Source organism: Cupressus sempervirens, chromosome 7 (genome assembly GCF_028749045.1).
Source record: "Cupressus sempervirens isolate cs-2001-9-10 chromosome 7, ASM2874904v1, whole genome shotgun sequence".
Lineage (NCBI taxonomy): Eukaryota > Viridiplantae > Streptophyta > Pinopsida > Cupressales > Cupressaceae > Cupressus > Cupressus sempervirens.
The window spans coordinates 437177920-437190940 of record NC_143124.1 but is presented as its reverse complement, the minus strand read 5'-3'; the positions used below and the strand labels follow the sequence as shown (position 1 = coordinate 437190940).

Here is a 13021-nt window from a genome sequence, read left to right as displayed (position 1 = left end):
TATTGTTTTCTCTAGAGTGAGATTTTCCAAGTCCCATTTTGGTATCTCAATGACTTTTTTCAGACTAACTGAAATATCTAGTGAAATATCCTTAATTTTTTTTCCTTTTCTATGGGATGAAGTGTTGCTTCATGGCTCGACCTTTGTAGGATTAGGTGATGGGGTGTCACCATTCAATCTTGTTTATGCTTCAATTCTTGAGACAACAACCGTAGCACTTGGCACTATATTTTTTCTCCTTGTCCTTCTTCCTAGCTTCCCTCACTATGAGTTCTTGAAACATTTGGTCATTTTTTGCCTTTGGTAGAAGTTTCTACACTATTTTTATTTGTTGATTTCTTTGCCTCTTTCTTATCTCCCTTAGCATTTGAGGGATTTTGTTTCTCACCAACCGGTGTGTCACGTTTGGTGGCATGAATAGGTGAAATTTTTCCTTGGGCTCGACACACCTAAAATATCTTTATCATTGTGATCATCTTTGATGGTCATGGTCCCAATTGTTTTCTCTTGTTCCACTCCTTTAGTGGATAGAGCAAAAAATATTTTCCATAGTAACTCATTCTGTTGTACTACAACTTCAACCTTATTCTAAAGAATCCTACAAATTCTAAACTTGGGAAAAAATTGGTTCCTATGCTTGTCCAAAAATGTTGAATTTTGATCTTTTGATAACTCAGGCATGATGTTGGCCAATGTGCCTTCTCTTATTTGTTTTTCTACTTGAGATTTGTGTTGCCACTTCCTCTCTAATCTATTATACAAATCAATTGGAACCTTCTCCAATTCAATAGGAGCCAATTTATTATTAGCCATAATATTGATCATGGCCCCCTCTACTTTGATTTTTTCACCATTATTCAATGTATCATATTTTACAAATATAAAACTTGATAAGCTTGTAGAGCTCCTAATATCAACACATACCTCAACAATGTTCTTTGGTCTTTTGGGTACTATGACTCAATGATTTCCTAGTTCATCTAGTTCCATATCCTCTACATCATCTTCTTCACCTTCTTTCTTCTTTATGAACCATATCCTCTTTGGATAGCTTACAAGGGCTTGATTTTTCTTCTTTTCTATAATGGAACCACTCAGTTTGGTAACCTTAACTACCCCTATCCTTATTAAAGGCTCGACACTAGTATCTGCTACCCTAGTTCTTGGCCTAATAGGTGTGGGAGGAGAGATGGGTGTCACTGTTGGCTTCTTTGTAACCTCCTTTTCCTTAGGCTTTGTTTTTTCATAGTTTTAGCTTTCTTTGTTGGTGGAGTTACCATTGGTAGAGATTTACCTTGATCCTCTTCTTCTTCCTCCTCTTCCTCATCACTGCTATCTTTTTCTTCATCTTCACCAAGGCCTTGTGTAATCTTCAAAGGTTCCTTGCCTTTGTTGTGTGCGCCCAATTTTTCCTCTAGGTCTTTGATCATATTCTTTCTTTTATTCTCTTTTAAATCTAATTTGACATCCACTATAATTCTTACATTAACTTTTTCATACTTCCAAAAGGGTTCTACATCTGTATCAATCTCTTCTTTAAGTAGTGCATCAATATTTGCATTCAAATTGTCATTGTTAACTTCATAATCAAATGATTTGACACAATATTTCCTAAGCTTCACTACCTATGCAAATGTGTTATCTATATCTACTATAAACCATACATCATTGTAGTATTTTATTACTATCTCTATTGGGATCCTCCACCTTTTCCTCATCTTTTGTTTGAACTCTTCACAATGCATATTCATAGAATTCTCAAAATTTTCTCCTAACTGCATTATGCATTGATTAATTTTTCATATGAATAGTTTTCCTTTCTCACAAATAATTTTTCCAATACCAAGAAAATAATTGTGACCATAAAAGAAAATTCACATAACTGGAGATCCAAACCTACACATAAAATTCTTTCTCTTTCTAATGGATGTCAAGTTCTCTCGCAACTAGATCTCTACAACTTGGCAAGATCATATTTGATCCTTCATGAAAATCTTCCATGCTTGATGAAATTCCATACATGGCACACTATTTAGTTTACTTGATTGATAGAATTTTTGAGAAGTCACTCTCACTGCAAACTCAATCATTGAATTAGTGATGGTAGAGATGGACAACCCTCATCCATTCCACTCAACCTTTGTGTTAGCCTCAATTTCTTCTCTACTCAAAAAATGTGAAGTCTTCTTCTTATCTAATGTATGGTACCTTGTAACCTTGTGAATCATCTTCTTAGATATAGAAATAGGTCAATTATCTTTCCATAGATTCATATCATTGATTTGTCTTAGTACAGTCTTTATCCAATTAATCTTGAAAATCCTATAAAAATCTAGAGCACATGTTAACCCTTTCCTCTTAATAGTCTTGAATTCATCCTCAAAACTCCTTCGTCACATAATGTTTTATATGCCTCTTGAATCTCATAGCCACCAACTTCCCCAATCTTACACATGTAACAACTTTGGAGATCATGGATCAAGATTACTTTAGGTGGTATCGATGATAATGCACCCATTGAATTACATTTCACAAAAATCTTAGGAATAGCTCAAAATTTTGGTGGAAGACAAGCATCACTCTTCACCAATTGAATGTTACTCTATTCCTTGGCTCTTTCTTGTAGATGACGAACATTCCATGTTTTTTCATTAGGGTTTGGAACCTTTTTCCTCTAAACAACTCAAAACAACTTAGATCTTCACTTGTTTAATCTTTCACCTTAAATTGCTTTCTCAAATTGCACAAATTGCTCTATCACTCAAATAGCTTTATGCTCTTTAAATTTGAATACAAAATATGAAAAATGTCTTCAAAGTTTCAATATATTCTTCCTTTTGATCAAATTAGGGTCTCCACTAATGTTGTATTTACTATTAGGTGGAACCCAATCGTCTCATTTGAAATTGTGCCTTTGAACTCGGTCTTCACTATATAGCTAGGTCTATTCCATCTAGCTCAGCCCATAAATAAATTTTATATTTAAATTACTCAGTCCATTTTGCAATTCTTGAACAATATAGACATTTTTTATTTATGTTTGGCACTAACTATGTAAATGATTCTTTTGTGCTACTATTTTCGTAGATCTATTCATATGTATCTTTCCTTATGTAGATATGAACTTTACACATTTTATGTTAGGAACTGATGTAAGATATATCATTAAATATACAGTTCTTTACGTACCTTTCTTGGTTAGTTGGAGGTGGTGTTATAACCTTCTCCATTGGATAGGGTGACCTTAACTTCATTTGTTCCAGTATCTCCAACTTCCACCTTTTTCTTCTAGGTTTGCTTCATCACCTTCTTTGTTTTTCAAGATCCAATTTTCCTTTAACCTTTTTGTGTTCATCATTTGGTACTAGTGTTTGGTTCCCATGATTCTTATTCACATGTCCAATCTTGTGACAATTAGAACAAACATTCTTAGATGCATTCTTATTTGTCTAGTAGGGTCTTTCATGTGATCTGCATTCATATGCTCTATGTCCAAAATTTTGATTTTTGTAACAATAACCTTCAAATCTAGGTGTAGTAGATGTATTCTTCATTCTTGATCAAAACTCATGTATTTGTCATCCTTGCTTTTTGTAGTAAAAATAATAACCTTTAAACTTAGGTTTAGGGTAATGTATAACATTTCTATTTCTAAAAATATTTGTAGTATGACCAAGTTATCTGCAATGATAACATGTAGGCTTGCCTTTTGACTTTCTTTTTCTGAGCTCTCCACTCTTGGATGATTCTCCTTCTTCAGTAGATGAATGTTGCTTTATATGTTCTTGATCAAAATTGTAGCTAGATGACCTAGGTGATTTTATTAGTTCTTAAAGGTATTTTATTACCTCATTGGAATTTTCTAACCTTTCAAGAACTTCTTTCGTAGCCCTCAATTCATTCCTTAGCTAATAAGTTTGTGATCTCAAATTTTCTATTTCCATGTCCTTCCTATTTAACTCTTGATTTGCAAGCATTAGTTGATTAATCATGTCTAGTTGAGTGTTTGTAAGATTTTGTAGATCAGATGACCATTCTTCAAGTCTGATAGTCATTTGTATTTTGTATTCTTTTGTTTGGTCACTTCATATAGTATAATTCACTAAATTTTCTTTTCTCTCTTTTATCCTTTGACTTCTTCATTTAGGATGGGGTAAAAGTACAAAGTTGTGTCACCTTTCAAGTTGACTTATTCAAACAACCAAATTTGAGTATTTCTATTTAAAAATCATTTTTTCTCAAACATATGATCTAGATAGATTCATTCTAGCTATGTTATATATGGTCTCACACTTTTCCAATTGGAAATGTCTATTAAATGTATGTTTTATACTAGTTTGTATCCAATTACTAGAGAAATAATATTATTTCAAGAAACTGAAGTTTCAATCACTCTTAGTTTTTTTTATGATATTTTTTTAGTAAAATAAAAACACCATTTTATAGAGCTCAAAGTCAAGAATATTCTCATATATCATTTATCATTTTTTATTAGATATAGTATATTGTAATTAAAAATTTCTACAAGCACATATTTTAACACTCAAAAAGATGTTGATTTTGAGAAAGAAAAAAAATATTAAATAATCTTTAAAAAATTTATAAAATTATATGATGTTCTAGAGGAGAGAGTCCTCTTTCAAAATGTACAATTTTTCTTCTAGTTAGGATAGATTTATTTTGAAAAATGTGGTGGGAGATGAAAACTATTGATCTCAAGTGAGTTGAAATTGGAATCACTATAAAAGAGAAAATATAGGTCTAAAGTCAATTTTTATTTTTGATTGTTCTAGCTATATGTGTTATCTACAACATAGTCTAAGTTCAAATAGAAATAAGTTTATTTCCATATAGTTTTGTGGTGGGAACTAAACCCCTAATTTTCAATATTTTTTAGCAACTAAAACATTGTTGATAAAAATAAGGAAAATATATCATTTCTTATTCCAAATAATTATTAAAAATTATAATCCTAAACTTCAACCATTTCTACACATTTCATTAGTTTAATTTATTTTCAAATTCTAAATAATAATACTAGTTTTATGTCATTGAAGGTGAACAGTTATACTTTTGTTAGCCTTTTCCTTTACAAAAGGGTGACATAGGTCTATGCTTTTACGCGATGTTATTCTTGTCAAGTAGATATGCAATTGTTGTATGACTCTCCTTTGAATTTCCAGTCCCAAATAGTCCTTGAGTATTGAATTCTTCATAATTCATGTCATTTAGTTGAATGACCATTTCATTTATCCCTCTAAGATATTTTCTGAGTTCCTCTCTTACTACTTCAAGTTTTTGTAGTATGAGCTAGATGTCAATCACTTGATTGTTAATAATCTTTCCCAACTTGTAAGCCTCCATTTCCAAGATCTAACCTCCCAAATTGTTAGACTTATTCAAGAGAACCAATTCTCTGATACCAATTATTACAAGTCTTAATTGGGAAAGAAAATACTGAGAGGGTTTTGGGGAGTGAATCAGGATCTGTAATTTAACTTTTTATCCCTTAAAACAACTTTAGTGTATTCACAACATTCTCCAACTCATATCTAATTCATGCATAACATAACTTTTAAAATTAAATGTTGTAACTTGTAGATCTATCTATCAATCACATTCATGAAATGTAAGAACATAACACAAAGATTTAGTTACCTAGAAACCCTCCAAGTAGAAAATAAAATTGGGGTGGGGATGATACCCAAAAATCTTCACTACTATAGTAGTAAAATTAGCCTGTTAGGGTTATAATTTTGATCACTTTTGATTACACTTACAATAAATTAAGGACTCAGTTAAGATAAATTTACAAAAGATATTTTAAAGTTACTTTGTTATGAGATTATCTATGACTTAATTATGATTCAATACCAGATCCTTTGGTATGCACTCTACCACTAATTATGGATATCCTCTCTTCAATTCTAATCCGATCTTTAATCTAACATCTCTTTATTATGTCCCTCACTTCTTGATAAGGTTGCTATCTCTGTTCTAACATAAGAAAACTTCACTCCTTTGTCTTCTTCTCAATGTTCATACTTTCACACTTAGATTTGATTTGTGATCACACAAATAACTTTTTCTCTCTTCTCCTCATACTTACACATGAACACATACTATCAAAATAGGGTTAAGATCTATCTATATAAATATTTCTTAAAGAATTTTCTAGATGCTTCCCTTTTTGCCTCTTCCTTTGATTGGTTGATCACCTCTCATAGAGATTTTTGATTGACATCATAAATGTGTAATATCCTTTGTAACAACTTTTAGAACTATTAAATATCATGTTTATGTTTCCTTGAAATAGTTTACCTCAAAGTTTGTATCATTTCTGACTTGATTGTTATTTCTACATTGCTTGGCACTTAATGACTCTAATTCTTGGTATTCACTATTCTTTCTACCTAAGCCAACCTCAACTATACTTGGTACCTTCTATATAACTCGACATCCATATGCTCTTTCTATTCAAAAATCACTAAGCTTGGATTATGCTGAAAATACTAGCTAACAAAAGACTTCTTCAGCTTCAATAGAGCTTAGCATGGACATGTTTATTTAAAAGTCTCTCACATGACTTGACATGTCTAGAGCAGCTTAGTCATAGTGATGACCGACTAACTTTGCCTCATATATGACTAAGTGTTTAACACTAATAGGCAATAAGATTTACATATACCAACAATAGGAAGTTGGAAAACACTCAATTTTCCACTCAAAAATTTGGGTTATCTTCTCCTATTCCTGAAAAAGGGGTATTAACAAAGAAGATTGAGCTTTTATCCTAGTTGATCAATTGATCTTTATCCTCTCTCCTAGTTGATCAATTGATCTTTATCCTTATTATATAACTATAAAAAATCTTTAAAACTTTTAGCTTCCTTGATAGAAGATTCTCCTATCATAGTCATTTTATCAAAAAACTACTCATGAGAGCAAGTGACATTATCAGAGGAAGACTTAAGACCAAGAATCAATCCTTCATAAATTGAGGCACTAACAAATATTCCAAGGATCTCCACCATAATTGCAAAAATAATGGGAGAGAGGATCACTTTGTCTCAATCCTCTACAAGGTTTAGAAAAGTTTGAAAAGGAACCATTGATCATAATTGTAGAAAAAGAAGTACCAACCACTTGGGCAACAAGCTGATTCAAATGATCTCCAAAGAATAACTTTTTCAAAACTTTGAACATGAGTTCGCAATCAATTATGGCACAAGCCTTTGATAGATCCATCTTGAAGAGGAAGCCTTGAGAATTTGAACAAATAGTAGAATGAATCACCTCATGGACTTTGATAATGAAGTCCAAAATTTTCCTACCCAACACAAAGCCATTATGCTGAGGATAAATGATAGAATGGAGAATTCACAATAATCTAGATGTTAGAACTATAGGAAACACCTTATAAATGGAAAAGGATTCCATAGTTCTAACACCATAATTTGAGGAATCAAAACAATGAAGGTGGGATTAAGTTCCTTGAGCAATTTCCTAGTTCATAAAATTTCTTTAATTCTAGCACACACCTCTAACCCTATTGCATCTTAATAATGTTGAAAAAAGAACACCAAGAACCAATAAGGTCCCTAGGATCCTCATCTTCAAAAGAAAATATGAAATTTTGGATTTCAACTATAAAGGGAATAGAAACAAGGATTCTATTAGCATCCTCATCAAACAGAGATGCAATAGTAACCAAAAGATTGTTTTGATTTTCAAGAAAAAGATTAAAATCTTTTTTCAATAGATTGTAGAAAAATCCACAAAATCCTTAGAGATATCCCCATCAAAATGTACATTCCTAGTGAGAGTTGAAATATCCATAAATTTTTTAGATGCTCTACATTTAGGAGTCATGATTTAAAAAAATAGTGTTTCAATCTCCAACTTTCAGCCAGAGACCTCTAGATCTTTCTCTGTAATAATGTTCTTCTTTTGTCACTATATCATGATACTTCACCAATAGCTCCTTTTCCTTGCTTAAAAATAGCCCCAAAAGTCTCCTTGTTCCATACTTTAATTTTATTTTTAACAAGCTGATTTTTTCGTTATCTTGAACATAGTCGAGCCATCAACCTATACATTCCACTAGTCCATGACAAGAGAATCAAAGTAAGGTTGTTCTATCCTCATAATTTTAAATCTTAAGGGTAAACTACACTTGTCCATGAGATGGTCAACTAGCAGAGAAATTAGGTAGTGATTGGAACTAACCTTGGTGATGGAGGAGAGAGTATAATGGAAACTATTAAACTAATCACCTAGGATAAGAGCATGATCCAACCTTACATGTATGAGATGATTTCCCTTCCTATGGTTGGACTATGTATAAGAATATCCTTGAAGATCCACATCTAGCAAGGCATGAAGATTAATAAAGTCCATAAAATCTAGCCAACCATCCAAATGAGCTTCAATAGAAATGCCCCCCACATTTTCATTATCATTCAAAGTGGAGTTAAGATTTCCCATTACTAGCCATGGGAAGTCAATAAAAAACTTCTAAAAGACCCCAATCTATCCCAAAAAGCTAGCCTCCCGTTCTTGGAGTTGGGAGCATAGAAATTAGAGAGAATCCAAGAGAGATTATCTCTAATATGGGAAAACTTAATAAAAGTTATATTTTTTCAGCTATAAGAACCTCACCTTGGATATGAAAATTGTTCTATAAGACAATCACACCACCTAATGTACCTTTAGAGTCACACCCTAAAACTTTTTTGTTCTTGAAAAGAGAAAGGAATTCAACTTTGTCTTTTAACATCTTAGTTTCTTGGATTAACAAAATATTTAGCTTATGATCCCGAATCACATTGCCTAGAATATCTTTTTTGTGAGGGGCATTCAATCCCCTTATGTTCCATGACATAATACTCATTTAGAACTGGGGGAATAGATCTCCTAGATAGCTCTTTTTTTTCCACCTGCAATATCCTATTTATTGGCATAATCTAGAGCCTCCTTATTATTCTTTTTACCAAATCCATATTTCTTACCTCCCACATTCGATTTGATGAGGTTATAGGTCACTTTGTTAAAAATTACAAGTTTCTTCTAGTTGACTTTCCTCCCTTTATTCACAAATTGCTAGGTTTGATCAAATGAAGAGTAAAGAAAGTTCACTTGAAATGACTTACCTAACTCCTAACCTCCCTGGGTAAAAATGGTCTCAGAGACTTGAGATAGGAGCTTAGTCAAATCAAAAGGCTTCTAGGGCTAAACCCTTGACTCCACCAAATTGACAACAATTTTCTAACAAGGGACAAAAGGTCTAGGAAGTACCACTTCAAAAAAATTTATCAATCCCTTAGAAAAGGGGGTCACCACCATTTCAACAACACCTACTAACTTGGGGTTTGGACCAATATTCAACTCCACCACATCCACCCTACTTGGAAAAAAAAAAAACACTTCCTCAAAAACATCTTCTGTCTCACTATCTCTGAGAGGAACATGGTCTTCTAGGAGATCTTCTTTCTAGGAAGATAGTAGATTAGGTTTCTTATTTGAATTGAAGGTGTCAGCCACCAAATTGGTCAACATAGAATTTGATTCATGAGGACATTGGGTATCTTTTCTAACAATGAGATTAGGAACAATGAATGAGTCTTCCACAGTCACCTACTCCATTGAAATAGGAATACTAAGATTCCCCTAACTCTTCTCCTCCTCCTCAACATCATTCTTGGGTAGAGGGCCCTATTTAAAAATTCATTCCTTTCTCTGCCCTTGGTATAGATGAGGTAAAGAAGCCATTTTGGCTTTTTAAGGATAATTCTTAGCTTAGTGACCTACCTTATTATAAATAAAATGGGCAAAAGGAAGCGTTGAACAAATTCTACCTCATGTTCGAAAAAACCCTGCTTCGAGTTGATCATGATTACAGAAGGTAGATTCTTCAATATATAAAAATTTACATAGATATGAGCAAAGAAAAGCCTAGATCTACTGGTTATACTTTGCTACAGAATCAAAAGTTGACCATAACAAGCAACAATACCTTTTAAAACCCCTTCATTCCAAAAATTCAATGGAAAACCCAAGAGATTGACCTAAACCAAGATAGAGCCTAAACAACTATCTTCAAAGTTATATTTGGGAGACCATTTCAGAAAAGACAAAGCCATCTTGCTAATCATCCAGGGTCCCCCATAAAGGATCCAACTATAGTCCTCTTTGTTAGAAAATTCAAAAAAAAAAAAAAAAAACTTTGGGAAGTGCTACAATCTCCACATGGCCTTTCAAATACCATTTTTTTTAATATGGGATTGTACTTCCTCAATATTGGAATGGGAACAAGAAACTTACGTATAAGTGTTAGCTCCAACATAGAAATGGAAGAATTCAGAAAAGGGTCAGTAAAAAAAAATAAAGAGCTCCTCATTTTGGCAACCCACTTTGGTAGGCTCCACTGAGGACACGAGATTTTTGTTTAGGATGGCCCCAAAGAGTTTGCCGCAATTGTTTTGTTCCCATTTAAATGTACGTATCATAGGACCACTAGCTCCTTCTTTTGCATCAACTTTATGTCCCCATGTGCCAAATTTGGAAGCAACAGACACAATGAGTGAGACTACAACTACAGGTACTACCAATGGAAACTCTACGATGACATCCTTCCCCACATAATTAGTTGGAGAGCCTAGAAACTCTGAAACAACACATTGTCAAGAATAAAACTTGTAGTCATGTGAGATTCCCCTACTATACCTTTCGGACCACCAGCCACCTGCTAAACATCGCCAGCTTTATGCTTAGACCATTCAAATTCAAACTTACAACTCCATGATGCCCTTCCACTGACTACTTTGTGCTCGCCATATGCACAAAACTCTTTGTTGACAGCATAAATGGCATAATATTTTTGAAAATATTGTGACTTTAGCTAGTGCAGTGGTTTGAAAAATAATTTCAAAAATAGAGGCATATGTTAAAATATTTTGAAAGCATTTTTATTAAAGCAAAGAGAGTGATTATTTAGGTCTAATATGGTTTAATTATGGTTTTTATTGAATCACCAAAAAGGGATCTTTGAGTTCAACACAAAAACAAAATAATAAAGAAACAACTCAAGAACCTCTACTTTAGACCATTACTATCTAAAGTGCAAAAAATAATCTTTTCAAGACTACTCTACTCAAATATACTTAAAAGCAATTTTTTTTATATAAACAATTAAACCCATTATAACTTAATATTCTAAAACTTTATGTTAATAATAATATTTTATTTCAAATAATTATATAGATAAATCACTATGTTCCATGAATTTGTGATGATGGACATTGAGAGATCTATAGTAAATAAAAAAGGAGCCCGATCATAAATACTAGAGAAGCTAGAGAATTTAGATAACAAAGCACTTCAACCTGACAATACATTGTGTATAATCTAATTGTTGACTCATGACAAGAACAACTCAGTAAAAAAATCTTTCGACGTCTTGTTTACCTATTTTTCTACAAAACATATGCTAGTCTAATGAATACACACATTTCACACGCTTGATAACTGAAATATCAATTTAATCAATTAAAAGTGTCTTCCTTACTCGTAGAACATGTCCTAGAACTTGATCAAGAGGAGGAAGAGATTTCTTGACACTGTCCCTCTCCATACATCTCTTAACCCATGCATCAAGCAATGGATAATCACTCTAAAAAGTATCTTGAAATTCGCAATAGTTTCACAAGTGTGAAACCAACAAGCATAATCTAAACGATGATAATATCTAGAAACCCAAGCTCTTGTCCACTGAAGAAAGGCAGGGATCCAGCTACTGATATCTCTTTCAATGCCCCTTCCAAAACTTGAAGGCTCTCCAACATGTCATGCTTAGCCTCCACAAGATCACCTTTAGACATCACTATACGAGATCGCGCGTCTTGAAACTACAGCCACATTATATCATTTGTTAGACAGTAATCCCTTGAAAAGGCTAAAATGATATTCTTAGTATGTCGTTGATATTCCAACCCCTTAATAATGTAGGCCCCGTTTGGTTGCTGGAAGATGAGGGCCAAAACCGGGTTATCAGAGGCAAAACCAGATTTTGCAAAAAAACTTTGGTGTTTGGTTGGTTAAAATTATAACCTGGTTATCAATTTCATCTTCCAATTTTGGTCAAAAATTGGAAGAAGTTTCTTCCAACAAAAAGGTGGAATTCGAAATTAAAACCAGGTTTCGAATTTTATGACAGTTTTTTTAATAATATTGTGGGGTCCACAGTATATTCATCTTCCGTGTCAACCAAACGGACCATTGGCTTTCCAAACCACAAAACCAGGTTTTTGAAAACCTGGTTATAAGATAACCTGGTTATGTCAAAAAATCATCTTCTCCAACCAAACAGAGCCGTAACGAATAAGTTAGACAAATATATGAATGAGAACATGGGAACGCCTTACCTTGTTATCTACGAAGTCAGCCAAGAAGCGAGCACGGGCACGGTCGTATGGGTTGGAGAGTAATAGTTGTGTGGAGCCCCATATTGAAGAATTATGAGAGACTCACATATAGGCTGCCCATTGTGGATCAAGACAGGTATTTTCTTGTAGACGGGGTTCATTTGCAAGAGGAGGTCACTTTTATTCAACGGTAGGAACTCTTCTTGATATTCATATTTGACGCCTTTCTCCTCCAGGGTAATCAAGATGCGAATCCCAAAGGGGCTGAACTGTACACTCAGTACCTTCACCTCCTCCATGTGAAACATAAACAAAACCCAATACTTGCACAACACAGATTGTTAAGTAGGAGATGATTTCCACAGCTAGTCAAATTGTGATGTGAATATCAGGATTTAACTGTGTGATTTTTGAGTCAAACTCGATGACCCATGTTTCATGAGTAGTGATTCAACATGAATCCATCTCTCATGAGAATAAATGGAACACTTAGCACTCATTGGATCTAGGTGATGCTCACAGGGGTGAAGCACCGGGAAGTCTTACCTTTTGAATCGCTGCATTCACCAGTTCAGTTTACTGTCCTCTCAGGCCCATCT

The 13021-nt window shown here is 33.4% G+C and overlaps 1 pseudogene; it reads right to left on the bottom strand.

Annotated features, from left to right (window-relative positions):
• Positions 1–11539: 11539 nt before the first annotated feature.
• LOC149547455 (putative glutathione S-transferase) lies at positions 11540–12721 on the bottom strand (annotated as a pseudogene).
• Between the last annotated feature and the right edge of the window lie 300 nt (positions 12722–13021).